Genomic DNA, 17,567 nt, shown 5'->3' on the forward strand with positions numbered 1-17,567 from the left:
TGGTGGAAGAATCCAAACACTTGTGTTTTGATACACACACATACACCCAAAAAAATGTTTTAAGATATTTGGCAAGGCATTTTGTTTTTAACATTTGTGAAATGCAGCCTAACAGTGTTCTTACTGTAGTCCTGCCCAAAAGTGATCACTTTTCTGTACTTTTCCTATGACAAATTTATTTTCCCTATATGCTTTTGTTGGCTAGCAGCTTTGGCATGACCTGACTGACAATGAGCCAGAAGATCTGAGCCGGGGGAAAATGCATGGCTCTCAAGTCTTGGCACAGTGGTGGATAAGAGCAGAGCAAATGCCACGCATTCAAGCAGGGCCCTGTGTGTTGGCTCATCAGCTCACCAAAGGACACCACGGAGAGCAGATGAAGATGATATACCCTACAACCTCAGAAATAGAAAGTCAATTTTTAAAAATTGGTTTTTCAATGTTAATTAAACAATTGCCAAAACCTCAGTTAGCTTAGTAAGCTAAACGGTGGGTCATATGTTACAGGCTTTGGTTCATTGCTGCCCTATCTAGAACTTGAGAAAGACCCCCTCTCGTGGCTTACCTTTTCCCTGTGAAGGAGAAAGGGAGGCTGTCAGCTCAGAGTGAGGATGGAAGTGGCAGAGTTGAAAGAGGTCATCCTAAACCATGAATTGTAAAGGTATTTTAAGAGCAAATTCTTCAAAGAACATACATATATCTGCAGTGGCAATCTGATTAGGGTATCAGCATTTGAAATTAATCTTTAATCTACTACTCTAGCACTTAATTTTAAGCAACATACATAAGTCTTAAATACTATGTACTAGGTGATATCAAGGTATGTTAGCTTATTATCTAGAAAAGAGAATCCAAAGATTTCCAAATTAACTGACCGAAGAACACATTGGCGAGCACACATACACACAGGAAAGAAATTTTTTTTTTTTTTTTTTGAGACAGAGTCTTGCTCTGTCACCCAGGCTGGAGTGCAGTGGCATGATCTCAGCTCACTGCAAGCTCCGCCTCCCGGGTTCACGCCATTCTCCTGCCTCAGCCTGAGTAGCTGGGACTACAGGCGACCAGCGCCACGTCCAGGTAATATTTTTTTGCATTTTTAGTAGAGACAGGGTTTCACCGTGTTAGCCAGGATGGTCTCGATCTCCTGACCTCATCATCCACCTGCCTCAGCCTCCCAAAGTGCTGGGATTACAGGTGTGAGCCACCGTGCCCAGTTCAAGAAAGAAAACTTTTAACTCTCACTCTAACAAAAACTTATCTTCATCAGAATCTGAGTAGTTTCATTCAATAAGTGAATGGGTATGATATCTGGCATGTGATTAACCCTATCACTAAACAAATAAGGCAATGATTTGTAAAACTTTTCTGTACCACAGAAAAGTTAAAGCTAAAAGCTAGAAGTTATTCCCAAAAAAACATGCATACACATCAAATTTTACAAATAATTTCAGAGAGTTCACAGACCTCCATAAAATCTATTGCATCAGTTAGCCTTTGCTGTATAAAAAACCACCACAAATGTTATGGCTTAAAACAACATTATTTACCTCAAAACTTTAGGGGTCAATAATTTAGGCTGAACCCAGCTGGGCAGTTCTTCAGGTCATGTCTGTGTTCCCTCATACATCTGTGTTGAGACATAGGTCAAGTAGTTAGATCTGCTTCTGGGTGTTGGCTCTCAGAGGCTAGAACATTTTGGCTCAGTTCCATGTGATCTGTGATCTTCTAGCAAGTTGCCCAGATTTATTATCATGGTGGAAGTAGGTGCCTGAAGGAGAATGGAAATACACAAAGCCTCTTGAGGACTAATAAGAGAATTGGTGCTACTGCCTAGTTCTTTTGACCAAAGCAAATCACAAGGCCTTCCCACATTCAGGGGGCTGGAAAATAGTCTCCACCTCTTATGTAAGGTGTTATAAAATTACATGTAAGGGACATTATTACAGGGAGGAATAAAAATTAAGACCAATTTTTCAACTGATTTACCATACCCACCATGAACCCAGGTTAATTTTCTACAATGAAAATGAAGTCATATGGTTTAAAAAATAAAGTTTATTTTTATAAACATGCAAGTACAAAAATTAATCATTGTTTGCATTTCAGAACATGTCCTTGTACTGTAAAGTCCAGACCCAACAGAACACCGTGGGGAAATAAATATGCCCCACATAACTTACAGTTCCCATTTTGTTAGAACATCATGGATTGCACATATTTTTGGTGGAATGAATGTTAGCGATATTGATGGGTCAGCTGAAGAAAGTGACACAGGATATTATAAATGTCTATGTCAGTTTCTATACCCAACTCCATTGAAGTGATACAGGACTTCAAGACTTTCCATGTGTCTCATTCCTTTGTGATCCTATAGTAAATAATACTAACATTTCCTACTAAACCAGAATCCTAGAAGGCAGCATTTTTACAAAAAATAAGAAAACTTCAGGACAACAAAAGTCTAAACAGGAAATATTGAATGTATAGGGTATCCTGGTGTGTAATGATTTACCCAGTGATTGCAATAGCATTATCAAAAGTCAGCTGTCAATAGATTTGAGTACCATCATGTTTTCCTTTTTGTGGAAAGAACAGAAAAGTAAAAACTGACTGTAGAAATCTCGGTAAATAATTGGCAATCAGTGACTGAATTTAGGCAAAATGTATGTCCTTAATTTGGGTACATTTAGTTCACATCATTTCTGACTTTGCCATTACCAAAGAGTATACATGTCTAGTTAGATTTTCTTTGATATCCTAATGCGGTAATTCTTCTTACATGCTTTTTATTTTTAATTACAATAGAATGGATGCAATGACTGAATCCCACAGGAATGAATCATCCATCTCATCCCAACTCCCTCTCTATAACCTTCTATTAGTTTCCTACTGCTGCTATAAAAAATTGCCACAAATTAGGTAGCTTAAAACAATACTGATTTATTATCTTATAGTTCTGGAGGCCAGACATCTGAAATGAATCTCACTAAGTTAAAGTCAGTGTGTCAACAGGCTGCATTCCTTTGTGGAGGCTCTAAGGAGCCTCCATTTTCTTGCCTTTTTCAGCTCCTGCAGGCTGCCAGAATTTCTTAGCTCATGTCCTCCCACTTCCACTTTTAAGGACTCTTGTGATTACATTGGATCCACCCAGATAACCTGGAATAATTTCCCCATTTTAAAGTCAGATGACTGCAAATCTTAAGTCTATCTTCTACCTTAATTTCCCTTTGTCATGCAACAACATATTCACAGGTTCCAGGGATTAGGACATGGACATATTTGGGAGCCATAATTGTGCCTGCCACAAACCCAAGCCCATACCTTCTTTTCTCAGCTTCCCCTAAATATTGATGACTAGTGGTATGAACCAATTCTTCCCAAGAGAGGCTCTATAGTACATGTTCATATTAAGCAGAGGTTCTTTATGAAGGCAAATGGCATTTTCCCAATGCAAACTCTAGAAATGTTAACTATATTACCATTGAAATGTAAAAGAATGTATCATGGTTTTATCAGTCATAAGAAGGGTCACTTGAAAGAGTAGATTTCAGATATTTTTATATACTATGGATGAACTATACTCAGAAACAATTAAATGCATCATGCTTAATTATTGATAGGTTCCTTGATTTATTACAGACCTTCTGCAAGTCTACTGCTTATTTTTACCACTTCTTTTGCAAAATGTTTGATAATAATTGCTTCTTACTTTGAGGTAGGGATCAATATCATGATTTAATTTTTTTAAACTACTAAATAAAGGTAAGCAAGATGAGTCTTTGTTCTCAACTTCAAATAAACTAGTAAAAAAAAAGATTCTGCCCATCTACAAACAGACATCAGACTTAATTAAATCCTGTTATTTAATTCTTTATACTCCCAGAGAACAAGCATGGTCTAATTCAGTGTATAATGAAATATGACAGGCTGAAGACAGGAGTTCTAAAGCCAGAGAAAAAGAATAACCAACTAGAAAATACTAAATGAGGAAAGAAAAAAGACCTGGGAAGAAAGGAGAGAGCAGCTATTGCAATAAGAAGGGAGAGGGCATGAATTTCCTTGGGGATTAAACAGTGGTTAAATAGTAGTTGCCTTGTTTTTACTTGATATGACTTAATTTAAAATGTTGATACAAAATGTACAATGTTATATTTGAAAGCATAAGGAAATATGAGAATAAATAAATGCTGACTTGGAAGTTGATTATATGAGGCAGCAGCTCTTTTGCTATGTATTCCATTTATAAAAACTACCTTTGTCTCCATTAAGAAATGTTCACTCAAGAAATGATGTGGGATGTGTAGATATTCCCATTACCAGTAGAAATTTGGGGGGAAAAAAATAAATAGTCATGGGCTACTTATTAGCTCACTGTTTATATAGTTAATGAACACTAACTATATTCAGATAAATCTTGGTGTACTAGTCAGGGTTCCCTAGAGGGACAGAACTAATAGGATAGAGATAGATAGATAGATAGATAGATAGATAGATAGATAGATAGATATGCAAATGGGAGTTTACTAAGTATTAACTTACATGATCACAAGGTCCCACAATAGGCTGGCTGCAAGTTTGAGAAGCAAAGAGAGCCAGTCCAATCCCCAAAACTGAAGAAATTGGAGTCTGATGTTTGAGGGCAAGAAGCATCCAACATGGGAGAAAGATGTAAGCTGGGAGGCTAGGCCAGTCTTCTCTTTCCATGTTTTTCTGCCCACTTTATATTTGCTGGAAGCTGATTAGATTGTGCTTACCAGATTAAGTGTAGGTCTGCCTTCACCAGCCCACTGACTCAAACGTTAATCTCCTTTGACAACACCCTCACAGACACACCCAGGATCAAGACTTTGCATCCTTCGATCTAATCAAGTTGAAACTCAGTATTAACCATCACAAGTCCACTCCTAGTCAATGTGAACCCATACACATCTCCTGAGATTATAATTTTCAAATAAAGACAATAATGAGGTCATAATTATACCTTACATAATACAAGTATCCTTCATACAACCAGAAACGCACTACATAATTATACCTTACATAATACAAGTATCCTTCATACAACCAGAAACGCACTAATCCCCAACCCAAATACTATTACATAAAGTCAACTATACTTAAATGCTGACATGAAGTCAATAAATCTTATGTTACATGATAAAGGAAAAGGAAATAAAATGAAGATATTTTCTTAGTACAATTGTATACATGCACAAACAAGTTTTTAACAAAAGAAGGGGGAAATACTTATGACAGTTACAGTCCTCGTTTCTGCAGCTGGTCACGTGATCATAGCTGGTATTGATCACTACCTTCTTCTACTACCCATTCTGTATTCCCTTTGCCTTCAGCAAGCACCTCAGCAGGTCATGGGTTTTTTTCCTGGTAGAGTGACCCAAACCTTCATTCCTGAAGGGTCTTGACCATTTGTAGACCTGCCTGAATTAGGCTATTGTAGTTTCCCATTGACCTTAATCACAGGGCATGGTAACACTAAGAGATGCGCTAATGGATCTCCTGTGTTCCATGCGTACTCTTCCTTACCTGAGTTATGGAGTAGTAGACTGATTTCTGGATCACTCAGCATACTCCATTTTCACGGAACAGCAGAGACTACACACTGCTGTCCTGTGTAATTCAAGAATGGTTCTACTTAATCACTAACAAGCAACCAATGTGACTGTGAGAAGAAGACATTTTGAGAGACAGAATTAATTTGCTTCTACAAAAGAGACAGGGGTAAGTAGAAAAGTAATCTCTCTTAATTTCAATAAGGTTTTTTCAGTATCTCACAAAACAATGTCAAAGACATTTAGAAAAGCAAGTTTTGGGACAAGCTGATTCACAAGGATTAACCCTCGATCACATCACATTTTAAATCTTTACTAGTATTCAGAATAAAGTAATTAAAATATGAAGTTTACTATGTATGTATGTTAAGTATCTGCTTGTGTTCTGTAAGACATAATGAATTCCAAATGACTTTGATAAAATAGCTACATTTTCTATAAAATGAGATTAAAACAGAGATCAAAAATATGTACATTTAGAAACCAAAATAAATCATTCAAATGTATCTCTTGTGAAACAACTGGGAACTAAGTGGCAAGACTACGTTTGACCAGAAGCTGAATGATTTAGCAACATAATACCCTAACCTGGTGGTTTTCAGTCAAGGGTACTTTGGCCCACAGGGCATATTTGGCAGTGTCTGGAGCCATTTTTGATAGTCACAATTGGGAGGATGCTATCAGCATCTACTGGTTAGAAGACAGAGATATTGCTGAACATCCCACACACAGCAAAGGCTACTCACAAAAAAGAATTACCTTGTTCAAAGTTTCAACTGTGCTGAGATTGAGGAAAAAAATAACAAATTATGTGATACAGGAATTTATTAAAATAAATACTATTAGCATTTAAAGTTTCCCTTCAACCACATTCTGTCCTAAATCTTTATTAGAATATTATATTCCATTTTAGGGTATTACCCTTCAGAATGTATAGATTTAAATGATTGTAAATAGACTATTATGATTGTCCATGTCTTTGTCTTCTGCTTATACAGTAACATTTAGTTATTGCTCTGTCTCTCACTTATTTAGAAGACCTGAAAATAATTCATGCCTTTTTTGAAGGTAGGTTCTGTGTCGTGGGTATCTAAGATACCTGGATTTTTTTTAATGCCTTACAAATACACTGTCTGATAAACAGGTTAAAAAAGAAAGCTAAATAAAGATTACATTGAATGTTTTAGAGAATTAAGTCAGTTCTCAATTACGTGTTAAAAGAAAATCTCTAAAAGTTAAAACACATAGAAAAATATCCAATGTACCAAAAATACAAATACCACAAAACTCTAAATGAACGAGCCAAAACTCTTACATTACCAACATCAAACTATCCCAAAGGCTGAAAATGTTTTAATAATATGCATTTTATAGTTAGAAATGTGGTAAAAAATAAAGAATGAAGAATTTCAAAGCAAAATAAACGAATCTTCAACTCACTTAAAGTAGACAGCAGTTAGAAAGGAGAAAAGGTGCTGGAAATGAAGTTAGAAGTGATTATTTTAAAGAGCGGGAACGACAAGAAAGTTTTTGTGGTGAGAAGATTTTGCTTTCATGAGGCCACATTGAACAAAATGACACAGTGGAACCATTTTGTGTGGTCCTGTTCATATTTCCATTGGATAGACACTGTACTGATTCTACCATATGCTTTGCAGCCAAATATGACAAAATGTAACCTTAAGCAAAAATATATATATAATATTGTTTGTTATTTAAATTTCAAAACAAGTATTATTTTCAGAACAAGAACCACACAGCAGTTAAGTATTATGAAACATACTCTATGTATGAGCATAACTTCAGCCCATTTTCTAAATGTTCTTTGATGAGAAGATTTAATTTAAAATATCTTTTAATTTATTAACATGTTCTATTTCACAAATGAAATAAATGCTACTTTGATAATGTATTATCTGATAACTAAAAGTACATAATTTGTATTATTTTAAAGTAATGTGACCTGGAAATGGGGAAAATGTGGGAAATCCTCAGAAAAGTCTTTTTATCTAATAGCTAGTAGTTTCAACCTCTTTACCAACAAAATATCTTCCCAATAAAATACCAATACAAAATTAAGGATCTTCTTAGAATTTCTCTCCCCAGAATGTAAGGAGAAGCAAAACCCAACTGCATCAACTCTTTAATAATTAGGGATTAACCATGTTTCCAAATCAATGCCTTTCTCAAATCTAGAAAATTCTCTGCCATTGTTTCTTTAAATATGGCAACTGTCATTCCTCCCTAGTCCTCCCTATCCTATCCTGGAACTCCTCATGAAACAAACGTTAGACCTCTTCAATTTACTTTCCATGTTTTTTAACCCCTCCTTTCTACTTTTATTTTTTTTCCTCTGTGCTGCATTCATTTTATCTCCTCAGACCTTCCATCTCACTAATTCTTTCTTGAACTGTGTCTAACACACAGCATAACTTATTGTATTAGTCAGAGCTCATAACAGAGAAACAGAGAAACAGAACCAACAGGAGATAGATTGATAACAATATAGATACTTATTCTAGAAATTGCTCACGTAATGATGGAGGCTGAGAAGTCTCATGATCTGACATCTTCAAGCTGGGAAATCAGAAAAGCCAGCAGTGTAAGTCAGTTGAGGTTTACTAGCCTGAGAAATGGTATAGGAGCCAATGGTGTAAGTAACATTCTAAATCCAAAGGCTCAAAAACCAAGAGTACCAATGTCCTACAGCAGGAGAAGATGGATGTCCCCACTCAAACAAAGATTAAATTTTTCCTACCTCCACTTTTTTGTTCTATTTGGAGGCTCAATGGATTGGATGATGCTCACCCAAATTGATAAAGTTTATCTTTACTCAGTCTACTGATTCAAATGCTAATCTCTTCTGGGAACAGCTTCACAGCACACCCAGAAATAATGTTTTACTAGCTATCTGAGTAGCCCTTAGCCCAGTCAACATGACACATAAAATTAAACATCACACCTATCCACTGAGCTCTGTATCTCCAGTGATTGTATACTGCATTTCTAGAAGTTCTCTAGTTATTTCCCAAATCTAACTTTTCTTTATTGATAGAAAAGTTGGCTTTGTTTTTTTATTCCTTCTTTCATGTCCTTATTTATTTTAAAATATTAGTTGATGATTTTTGTTTACCATTTAAATCATGAAAGAACAAAATTCCAGCTAATTAAGTGGATCATGCTGATATGGGACATTGCCTCCTCACTTCAAACAGATACCTATGCAGAATAAAATAGTATAAAGAAAATTAAATTGCTGAGTTATAAATTAAGAGAAATTTGCAGGTGCTACAAATAAAGAGGAAACATGACGAGTGGGGTTAGGAGTCAAATTGTGTCCCTACGAAACTCACACATTGAAGTCTTAACTCTCAGTGCCTCAGAATGTGGCCTGATTTGGAAATAGGTCTATTGTAATGTAATTAGTAGTTAGGATAAGGTCATCATGGAGCAAGGTGAGACCCTACTTCAATAGGACTGGTATTTTTTAAGAGGGGGAAATTTGGACAAAGGCACACACGTGCAGGAGAATACCATGTGAAGATGAAGGCAGGGATTATGCTTCTACACACCATGGAACACCAGAGATTGCTAACGAGGGACCAGAAGCTAGAGGGGAGGCATTGAAAAGATTCTTCCTCATAGCCCACATAAGAAACCAACTTTACCAATTAGCTTGATCTCAGGCTTCTAACCTCTAGAACTGTGAGACAATAATTTTTTTTGCTTTTTAAGCCACTTAGTCTGTGGCACTTTGTTATGGCAACACTAGCAAACTAATACAAATGGTAAACTGAGAGGCCGAAGCCATTGGGCTCACTGGATAATCAGGAAAGTGATTAGTATTACAGGCTGGGAGACAGGGCTTTAAGCCTGGGAAAGAAAATAATTCAAAGACAGAACTTGTGCCCCCAGGGTGGTAAAAACTGAGCTAGGAGCCTAGAAGACCTTTTTTTTTTTTTGAGATGCAGTCTCACTGTGTCACCCAGGCTGGAGTGCAGTGGCCCCAATTCAGCTCACTGCAAGTTCCGCCTCCTGGGTTCACGCCATTCTCCTGCCTCAACCTCCTGGGTAGCTGGGACTATAGGCGCCCGCCACCACGCTTGGCTAATTTTTTGGTATTTTTAGTAGAGACGGGGTTTCACCATGTTAGCCAGGATGGTCTCAATCTCCTGACCTTGTGATCCTCACGCCTAGGCCTCCCAAAGTGCTGGGATTACAGGCGTAAGCCACCGTGCCCGGCCCAGAAGGCCTTTTTTGTGAGTAAAAAGAGACTAAAGAAATTATACTTACTGAGCTAAGGGAATTTCTTAAAAGTTTATCTTCTGAGAGGCTTAAGCGAAAAAAAAAGTTATCTTGGACAACTGGAATTCCAATTTTTTTTTCTTTGCTGCATGAGATTATTTAATTTAAAAATTCAAAGGAGGCAGCGTGTGGAGTGATATCTGTCCACTCTCAGGCAAGAACCTGTGTGCACACATCCTCCAATGTCCTGCATGGCCTCTCACATCAGAGTTGGCTCAGACTCTGACTGTGGCTCCATCAGTAAATGCAAGGCACAGGCCATGAGCTAGGGAGGGAGCCTTATAGCTTGGATCTGAGCACAGAGGGACATGCATGGTGGCTCGTACTCATATTGGAAGGCAGAACCATCACAATGCCTCTTTGAGGGTTTCCAGACAGCACAGGGCTCCTGGGCTCCCTTGGTAGCTCCAGTCCTTGGAGAAGGCCACCGATTCTTGCTGGGCAACCCTAGCTCCTTGAACTCCAGGCTAGGTTTCTGGGACCTGGTCACAAGGGCCTGATGTGGACTGGAGACATGGCCAAGGGGCGAGAGGCTGGGGCTATAGCTCTGGAGTGGGGAGTTGGGTGTATGGCTAAGGTGTGGAGCTGGGGTGCAGGGGACCAGGGGTTGAGCAGATGAGATGGCTGGTAGGGGCAGAAAGCTGCTCCCCTGCCCCAGTCTTTGCTAATGCATAACAAAGGTGACCATTGCTCCAGTTTCCAATAATTTTCTCATCTCCATCTGAGACCACCTCAACCTGGACTTCATTGTCCATGTCACTATCAGCATTTTGGTTACTACAATTTGACAAGTCTCTAGGAAGTTCTTAACTTTCCCTCATCTTCCTGTCTTCTGTGCCCTCCAAACTATTCCAACCTTTGCCTGTTACCCAGTTCCAAAGCTGCTTGCACATTTTCAGGTATCTTAATAGCAATGTCCTAATTCCTGGTACCAATTTTCTGTACTAGTCTATCTAGTCTATTCTTACACTGCTATAAAGAACTACCCGAGACTGGGTAATTTATACAGAAAAGAGGTTTAATTGGTTCGTAATTTCACAGGCTGTACAGGAAGCGTGGCTGGGGAGGTCTCAGGAAACTTGCAATCATGGTGGAAGAGGAAGAAGGCACATCTTCGCATGGTCAGAGCAGGAGGAAGAGAGAGCAGGGGATTGTGCTACACACGTTTAAACAACCAGGTCTCATGAGAACTCACTCACTACCACGAGAACAACAAGGGGGAAATCTGCCCCATGATCCAGTCACCTCCCACCAGGCCCCTTCTCCAACATTGGGGATTACAATTCGACATGAGATTTGGGTGGAGACACAATCCAAACCATGTCACTTATACTACCTTTTTATTTTTTATTCACCATGATTTTTAAAAAGTATTTTTCCTCTTCATGTATTTGGATGTATACATAATTTCTATTATTTAAGGGGTGGGATGGAAGAGCTTTCATTCTAAAGTAATAAGATCATTTAAGAGAGCGTTCGAGATAAGTGTGTATACTTTTAAATGTTCAGATGGATAAAGGAAAAAATAGAAACTATACGAACAGGACAACATGACAAAGGGATAGATGTTTTATACAGAATAAAATCAAAATTCTAAAAGTAAAAATGTAATTTTTATAATTAAAAACTCAACACAGGTTAAATAATAGGATAGATATGATTGAAGATAGAATTTTAAAACTTGACCTAATGAGAAGAAATTGCCCAACAGAGAAATAAAGATGTATAAAATAGAAAAAAAAAGTTAAGAGACAGAGAATCAGAGCCTGTAATCTCAGCACTTTGGGAGGCTGAGGTGGGCGGATCATCTGAGGTCTAAAGTTCGAGACCAGCCTGACCAAGATGGAGAAACCCCATCTCTACTAAAAATACAACATTAGCCGGGCATGGTGGTGCATGCCTGTAATCCCGGCTACTCAGGAAGGCTGAGGCAGGAGAATCGCCTGAATTCCAGGAGGCAGAGGTTGCAGTGAGCTGAGATCGCTCCATTGCACTCCAGCCTGGGCAACAAGAGCGAAACTCCATCTCAAAAAAAAAAAAATAAGCCAATAAATAAAAGTGTCACAGAAGGAGGTGATATGTGAGAAATAACATCCAGAGGGATAATGACTAAGAATTTTCCAGAGCTGGCTAAATATAGGAATGTTTAAATGAATTCTGAGAATATTTTTTAAAATCTATGTGTGTACATATACTAGCAATTAAAAAATTCAAAGAGAAAACCTCAGAAGCACTGAAGGATTGGAGATAAAAAGTCTGAATATCTGAAGAGATACAGCAATTAGATTGCCAGTAGACATCTTAAAAGTAATAATGGAACCACAAGATGGGAGAATAATACTTTTGAAATAATGACAAAAAAAATTTAACTGCTAGTCTACAACTGTGTATCAAACTAAACTATCATATTGGCTCTCTGTGGCCATTGAGGACTAAACAAGAGGAAATGGACATCAATAAAACATCAATAATTTAATAATAAATTTCCCATTTATTACTATTGCCTGGTGTTTAATAGTTTTCCAACCCTTCATATTTTTTTTTGCATAATTTTGTTTGAAAAGCATCTGTTGTGAATAGCAGATAGCTGGTTTTATTTTTAGTTTTTATATAATATTCTCTTGTATTGTAATCAGTGAATTTATTTACATTTACGCAAATTTATGATATATTTGGAATTACTTATAATACCTTTTTATTTGTTTATTCACCATCATTTTTAATTATCTTTTCCTTTCACATATTTGGAAGTACACATAACTTCTATTATTTAAGTGGTTACCTTGAAGTTTCAAAAATATATTTATATTTGATTTGTTAATTTAAAATTAATAGGCATCTTTAGTTTCCTCACAAGGAAGAATTCCTGGTCTGATTCTCCCTTTTATCTTATGTATTATTGTTGCTAGTTTTTTTACTCTCTATATTAAATGCCTTAAATGTTATTATTCTTTAAGATAATGTTTTAAAAATTAATCTTTTTTGCTCATTATTTCTTCTTTCATTTTAAGCTGTCCTTCAGAGACAATTTTCCTACTTCCTGAAGTACATCTTCCAAAGTTCCCTTTTTAAGGGTCTGTCACTGGTAAACTCCCTTAGTCATTATTAATCTGAAAAGATATTTATTTTACTTTTGTCTTTGAATGATAGTCTGCTGATATGATAGAGCACATTGATTAATTTGCATATGTTGAACCATCTTTTTGTTACTGAGATAAATCCCATTTGGTTATAAAGAATAATTGTCTAATTGTTGTTGAATTCAGTTTACTTGGCTTTTGTTGAAGATTTTTACACCAATGTTATAAGGGATATTGGACTATAATTTTGTCTTTTTGATGTGTGATATAGTTTGGCGCTGTGTCCCCAGCCAAGTATCATCTCAAATTGTAATCCTCACATGTCAGGGGCGGGGCCTGATGGGAGGTGATTGAATCATGAGGCAGACTTCTCCCTTGCTGTTCTTGTGACAGTGAGTGAGTTCTCAGGAAAGATGGTTGTTTGAAAGTGTGTGGCATTTCCCCCTTTGTTCTCTCTCTCACTCTTCTGCTGCCATGGTAAGACATGCTCGCTTCCCCTTCGCCTTCCACTGTTGTATGTTTCCTGAGGCCTCCCAGTCATGCTTCCTATTAAGCCTGCTGAACTGTGAGTCAGTGAAACCTCTTTTCTTCATAAATTACCCAGTCTCAGGTAGTTATTTATAGCAGTGTGAAAACAGACTAATATAATCTCTGGTTATGTTATCAGGGTAATACTCACTTTACAGAATGAGTTTGGAAGTGTTCCCTCCTTCTCTATTTCTTGGAATGGTTTGGTATTAGCTCTTGTTAAATATTTGGTAAACTTCAGGAGTGAAGCCATCAGGTCCCTGGTTTTTCTTTGCTGGGAGAAATTTTATCACAGCTTCAATCTCATTACTTGTTATTGGTCTGTTCAAGTTTTGGATTTCTTCACAGTTCAATCTTGATAAGTTAAATATATCTAGGAATTTCTCCATTTATTCTAGGTTTTCCAATTTATTGGCACAGAATTGCTCATAGTAGTCTCTAATGATGCTTTGAATGTCTGTAGTATCAGCTGTAATGATGTCTTTTTCATCTCTGATTTTACTTATTTGGGTCTTCTCTTTTTTTCTTAGCCTGGCTAAAATGTTTGTCAATATTTTTATCTTTTTAAAAAACAACTTTTTATTTTATTGATTTTTTGTATTTTTTAATTTCAAATTTAACTTTTAAGTTAAGGGGTACATGTGCAGATTTTTTATATAGGTAAACTCGTGTCATGGGGGTTTATTGTACAGATTATTTCATCACCCAGGTATTAAGCCTAATACCCATTAGAGGACCTTTTTCTTGATCCTCTTCCTGCCCCCACCCTCCATCCCACCGCTGATAGACTCCAGTGTCTGCTGTTCCCCTCTATGTATCCATGTGTTCTCATCATTTAGCTCCTACATATAAGTGAGAATATGTAGTATTTGGTTTTCTGTTCCAGTGTTAGTTTGCTAAGGATAATGGCATCCAGCTCCATTCATGTTGCTCCAGAGGAAATGATCTCATTCTCTTTTAAGGGTGCATAGTATGTCATGGTGTATATGTACCACATTTTCTTTATCCAGTCTACTCTTGATGGGCATTTAGGTTGATTCTATGTATCTGCTATTGTGAATAGTGCTGCAATGAACATACATGTGCATATGTCTTTATGACAAAACTACTTATATTCCTTTGGGTATATACCCAGTATTGGGATTGCTGGGTCCAGTGGTATTTCTGGTCTTTGAGGAATCATCACACTGCCTTCCACAATGGATGGATTAATATACGCTCCCACCAACAGTGTAAAAGTGTTCGTTTTTCTCCACATTTCACCAGCATCTGTTAATTTTTGACTTTTTAATAATAGTTGTTAGTATTTCTGTTTTTAAGTCTTAGAGGAATTGTCACACTGCCTTTCATAATGGATGAACTAATTTGCACTCCCACCAACAGTATAAGAGCATTCCGTTTTCTCCACAAGTTCATCCACATCTGTTATGTTTTGACTTTTTTATAGCCATTCTGACTGGTGTGAGATGATATGTCATTGTGGTTTTGATTTGCATTTCTCTAATGATCAGTGATATGAAAAAAGTTTCATATGATTTTTAGCCAGATGTATGCCTTCTTTTGAGATGTGTCTGTTCATGTCCTTTGCCCATTTTTTAATGGGGTTGCTTGTTCTGTTCTTATAAATTTGTTTAAGTTCCTTATAGATATTATATATTAGACCTTTGTCAGATGGATAGCTTACAAAAATTTGCTCTCATTCTCTATGTTGTCTGTTTACTCTATTGCTAGTTTCTTTTGCTGTGCAAAAGTTATTTAGTTTAATTAGATTCCATTTGTCAATTTTTTCTTTGGTTGCAATTGCTTTCAGCATCTTTGTCATGAAATCTTCGCCCATTCCTTTGTCCAGAATAGTATTGCCTAGGTTGTCTTCCAGGGTAGTTATAGTTTTGGGTTTTACATTTAAGTCTTTAATCCATCTTGAGCTAATTTTCGTATATGGTATTAGGAAGGGGTATAGTTTCAATCTTCTGCATATGGCTAGCCAGCTATCCCAGCACCATTGATTAAATAGGGAGTCCTTTCCCCATTGCTTATGTTTATCAGGTTTGTCAAAGATCAGATAGCCGTAGGTATGCAGCCTTATTTCTGGGTTCTCTAACCTGTTCCCTTGGGCTGTATGTCTGGTTTTGTACCAGTAGCATGTTGTTTTGGTTACTATAGGCTTGTAGTATAGTTTGAAGTTGGGTAGCGTGATACTTCCAGCTCTGTTCTATTTGTTTAGAATTGCCTTGGCTATTCAGTCTTTATTTTTTTTTGTTCCATGAATTTTAAAATAATTTCTTCTAGTTCTGTTAAGAATATCATTGGTAGTTGAATAGGAATAACTTTGAATCTATAAATTGCTTTGGGCAGTATGGCCATTTTAACAATATTGATCCTTCCTAGCCATGTGCATGTAATATTTTTCCATTTGTTTGTGTCCTAATTTCTTTCAGCAGTATCTTGCAGTTCTCCTTGTAGAGATCTTTCTCCTCCCTGGTTAGCTGTATTCGTAGGTATTTTTGTGCTTTTGTGACAATTGTGAATGGAATTATGTTCCTGATTTGGCTGTCACTTGGACTGTTTTATTGGTTTATAGGAGTGCTAGTAATTTTTGCACATTGATTTTGTATCTTAAGACTTTGCTAAAGTTCTTTATCAGCTTAAGAATCCTTTGGGCCAAGACAATGGGGTTTTCTATGTACAGGATCATGTCACCTGTAAACAGGGATAGTTTAACTTCCTCTTTTCCTATTTGGATTCCCTTTATTTGTTTCTCTTGCCTGATTGCCCTAGCCAGGAATTCCAACACTATGTTGAATAAGAGTGGTGAAGGGGGCATCCTTGTCTTCTGCCAGTTTTCAAGGGTAATGCTTCCAGCTTTTGCCCATTCAATGGTGGCTGTGGGCTTGTCATAGATGGCTCTTATTATTTTGAGGTATGTTCCTTCAATGCTACATTTATTCAGAGTTGTTAACAGGAAGTGTGTTTAATTTTATCAAAAGTCTTTTCTGCAACTGTTGAGATAATCATGGAGTCTTTGTCTTCAGTTCTGTTTATCTGATGAATCATATTTATCAATTTGTGTATGTTGAAACAACCTTGCATCCTAGGGATAAAATCTACTTGATTGTGGTGGATTAGCTTTTTGATGTGCTGCTGGATTTGGTTTGCAAATATTTTGTTGACCATTTTGGCATCAATATTTATCAAGGATATTCACCCGAATTTTTGTTGTTGTGTCTCTGCCAGGTTTTGGTATCAAGATGATGCTGGTCTCATAGAATGAGTTGGGGAGGAGTCCATCCTCTTCAATTTTGTGGAATAGTTCCAGTAGGTATGGTACCAGCTTTTCTTTGTATATCTGGTAGAACTCAGTTGTGAATCCATCTGGTCCTGGGGTTTTTGGTAAACTATTACTGGCTCAATTTCAGAGCTTATTATTGGTCTGTTCAGGGATTTAATTTCTTTCTGGCTCAGTCTTGGGAGGGTATAGGTGCCCAGGAATTTATCCATTTCTTCTATAGTTTCTAGTTTATGTGCATACAGGTGTTTTTCATATTCGCTGATGGTTATTTCTATCTCTGTGGGGTCAATGGTAATGACCCCTTGTAGTTTCTGATTGTGTTTATTTGAATTGTCTCTCATTTCTTCATTATTAGTCTAGCTATCAGTCTATTTTATTAATTTTTTCAGAAAAACAGATCCTGAATTTGTTGATCTTTTTAACGGTTTTTCATGTCTCAATCTCCTTCAGTTCAGCTCTGATTTTGGTTATTTCTTGACATCTGCTAGCTTTGGAATTTGTTTGCTCTTGGTTCTCTAGTTCTTTTAGTTATGACGTTAGGTTGTTAAATTGAAATCTTACTAAATTTTTGATTCAGGCATTTAGTGCTAGAAGTTTCCCAGTCAACACTGACATAGCTGTGTCCCAGAGATTCTGGTATGTTGTATCTTTTTCCTCATTAGTTTCAAAGAATTTCTTGATTTCTTCCTTAACTTCATTATTTACCCTAAAGTCATTCAAGAGCAGATTACTCAATTTCCATGTAATTGTATGGTTTTGAGTTAATTTCTTTGTCTTGATTTCTAATTTGATTTT

At 36.8% G+C, this 17,567-nt stretch overlaps 1 long non-coding RNA gene across 1 annotated transcript in view; it reads right to left on the reverse strand.

The window, feature by feature from the left end:
* Positions 1-320: 320 nt before the first annotated feature.
* LOC119621888 (uncharacterized) overlaps positions 321-17,567 on the reverse strand; it is a 34,342-nt gene continuing 17,095 nt past the window's right edge. The window contains exons 2-3 of the long non-coding RNA XR_005238505.2: positions 1,548-1,768; positions 321-641 (exon numbers count right to left, since the gene is read on the reverse strand). This is a non-coding gene — a long non-coding RNA (uncharacterized lncRNA). The remainder of the gene's footprint in view (positions 642-1,547; positions 1,769-17,567) is intronic.

The sequence above is a fragment of the Chlorocebus sabaeus genome, chromosome 7, assembly GCF_047675955.1.
Source record: "Chlorocebus sabaeus isolate Y175 chromosome 7, mChlSab1.0.hap1, whole genome shotgun sequence".
NCBI lineage: Eukaryota > Metazoa > Chordata > Mammalia > Primates > Cercopithecidae > Chlorocebus > Chlorocebus sabaeus.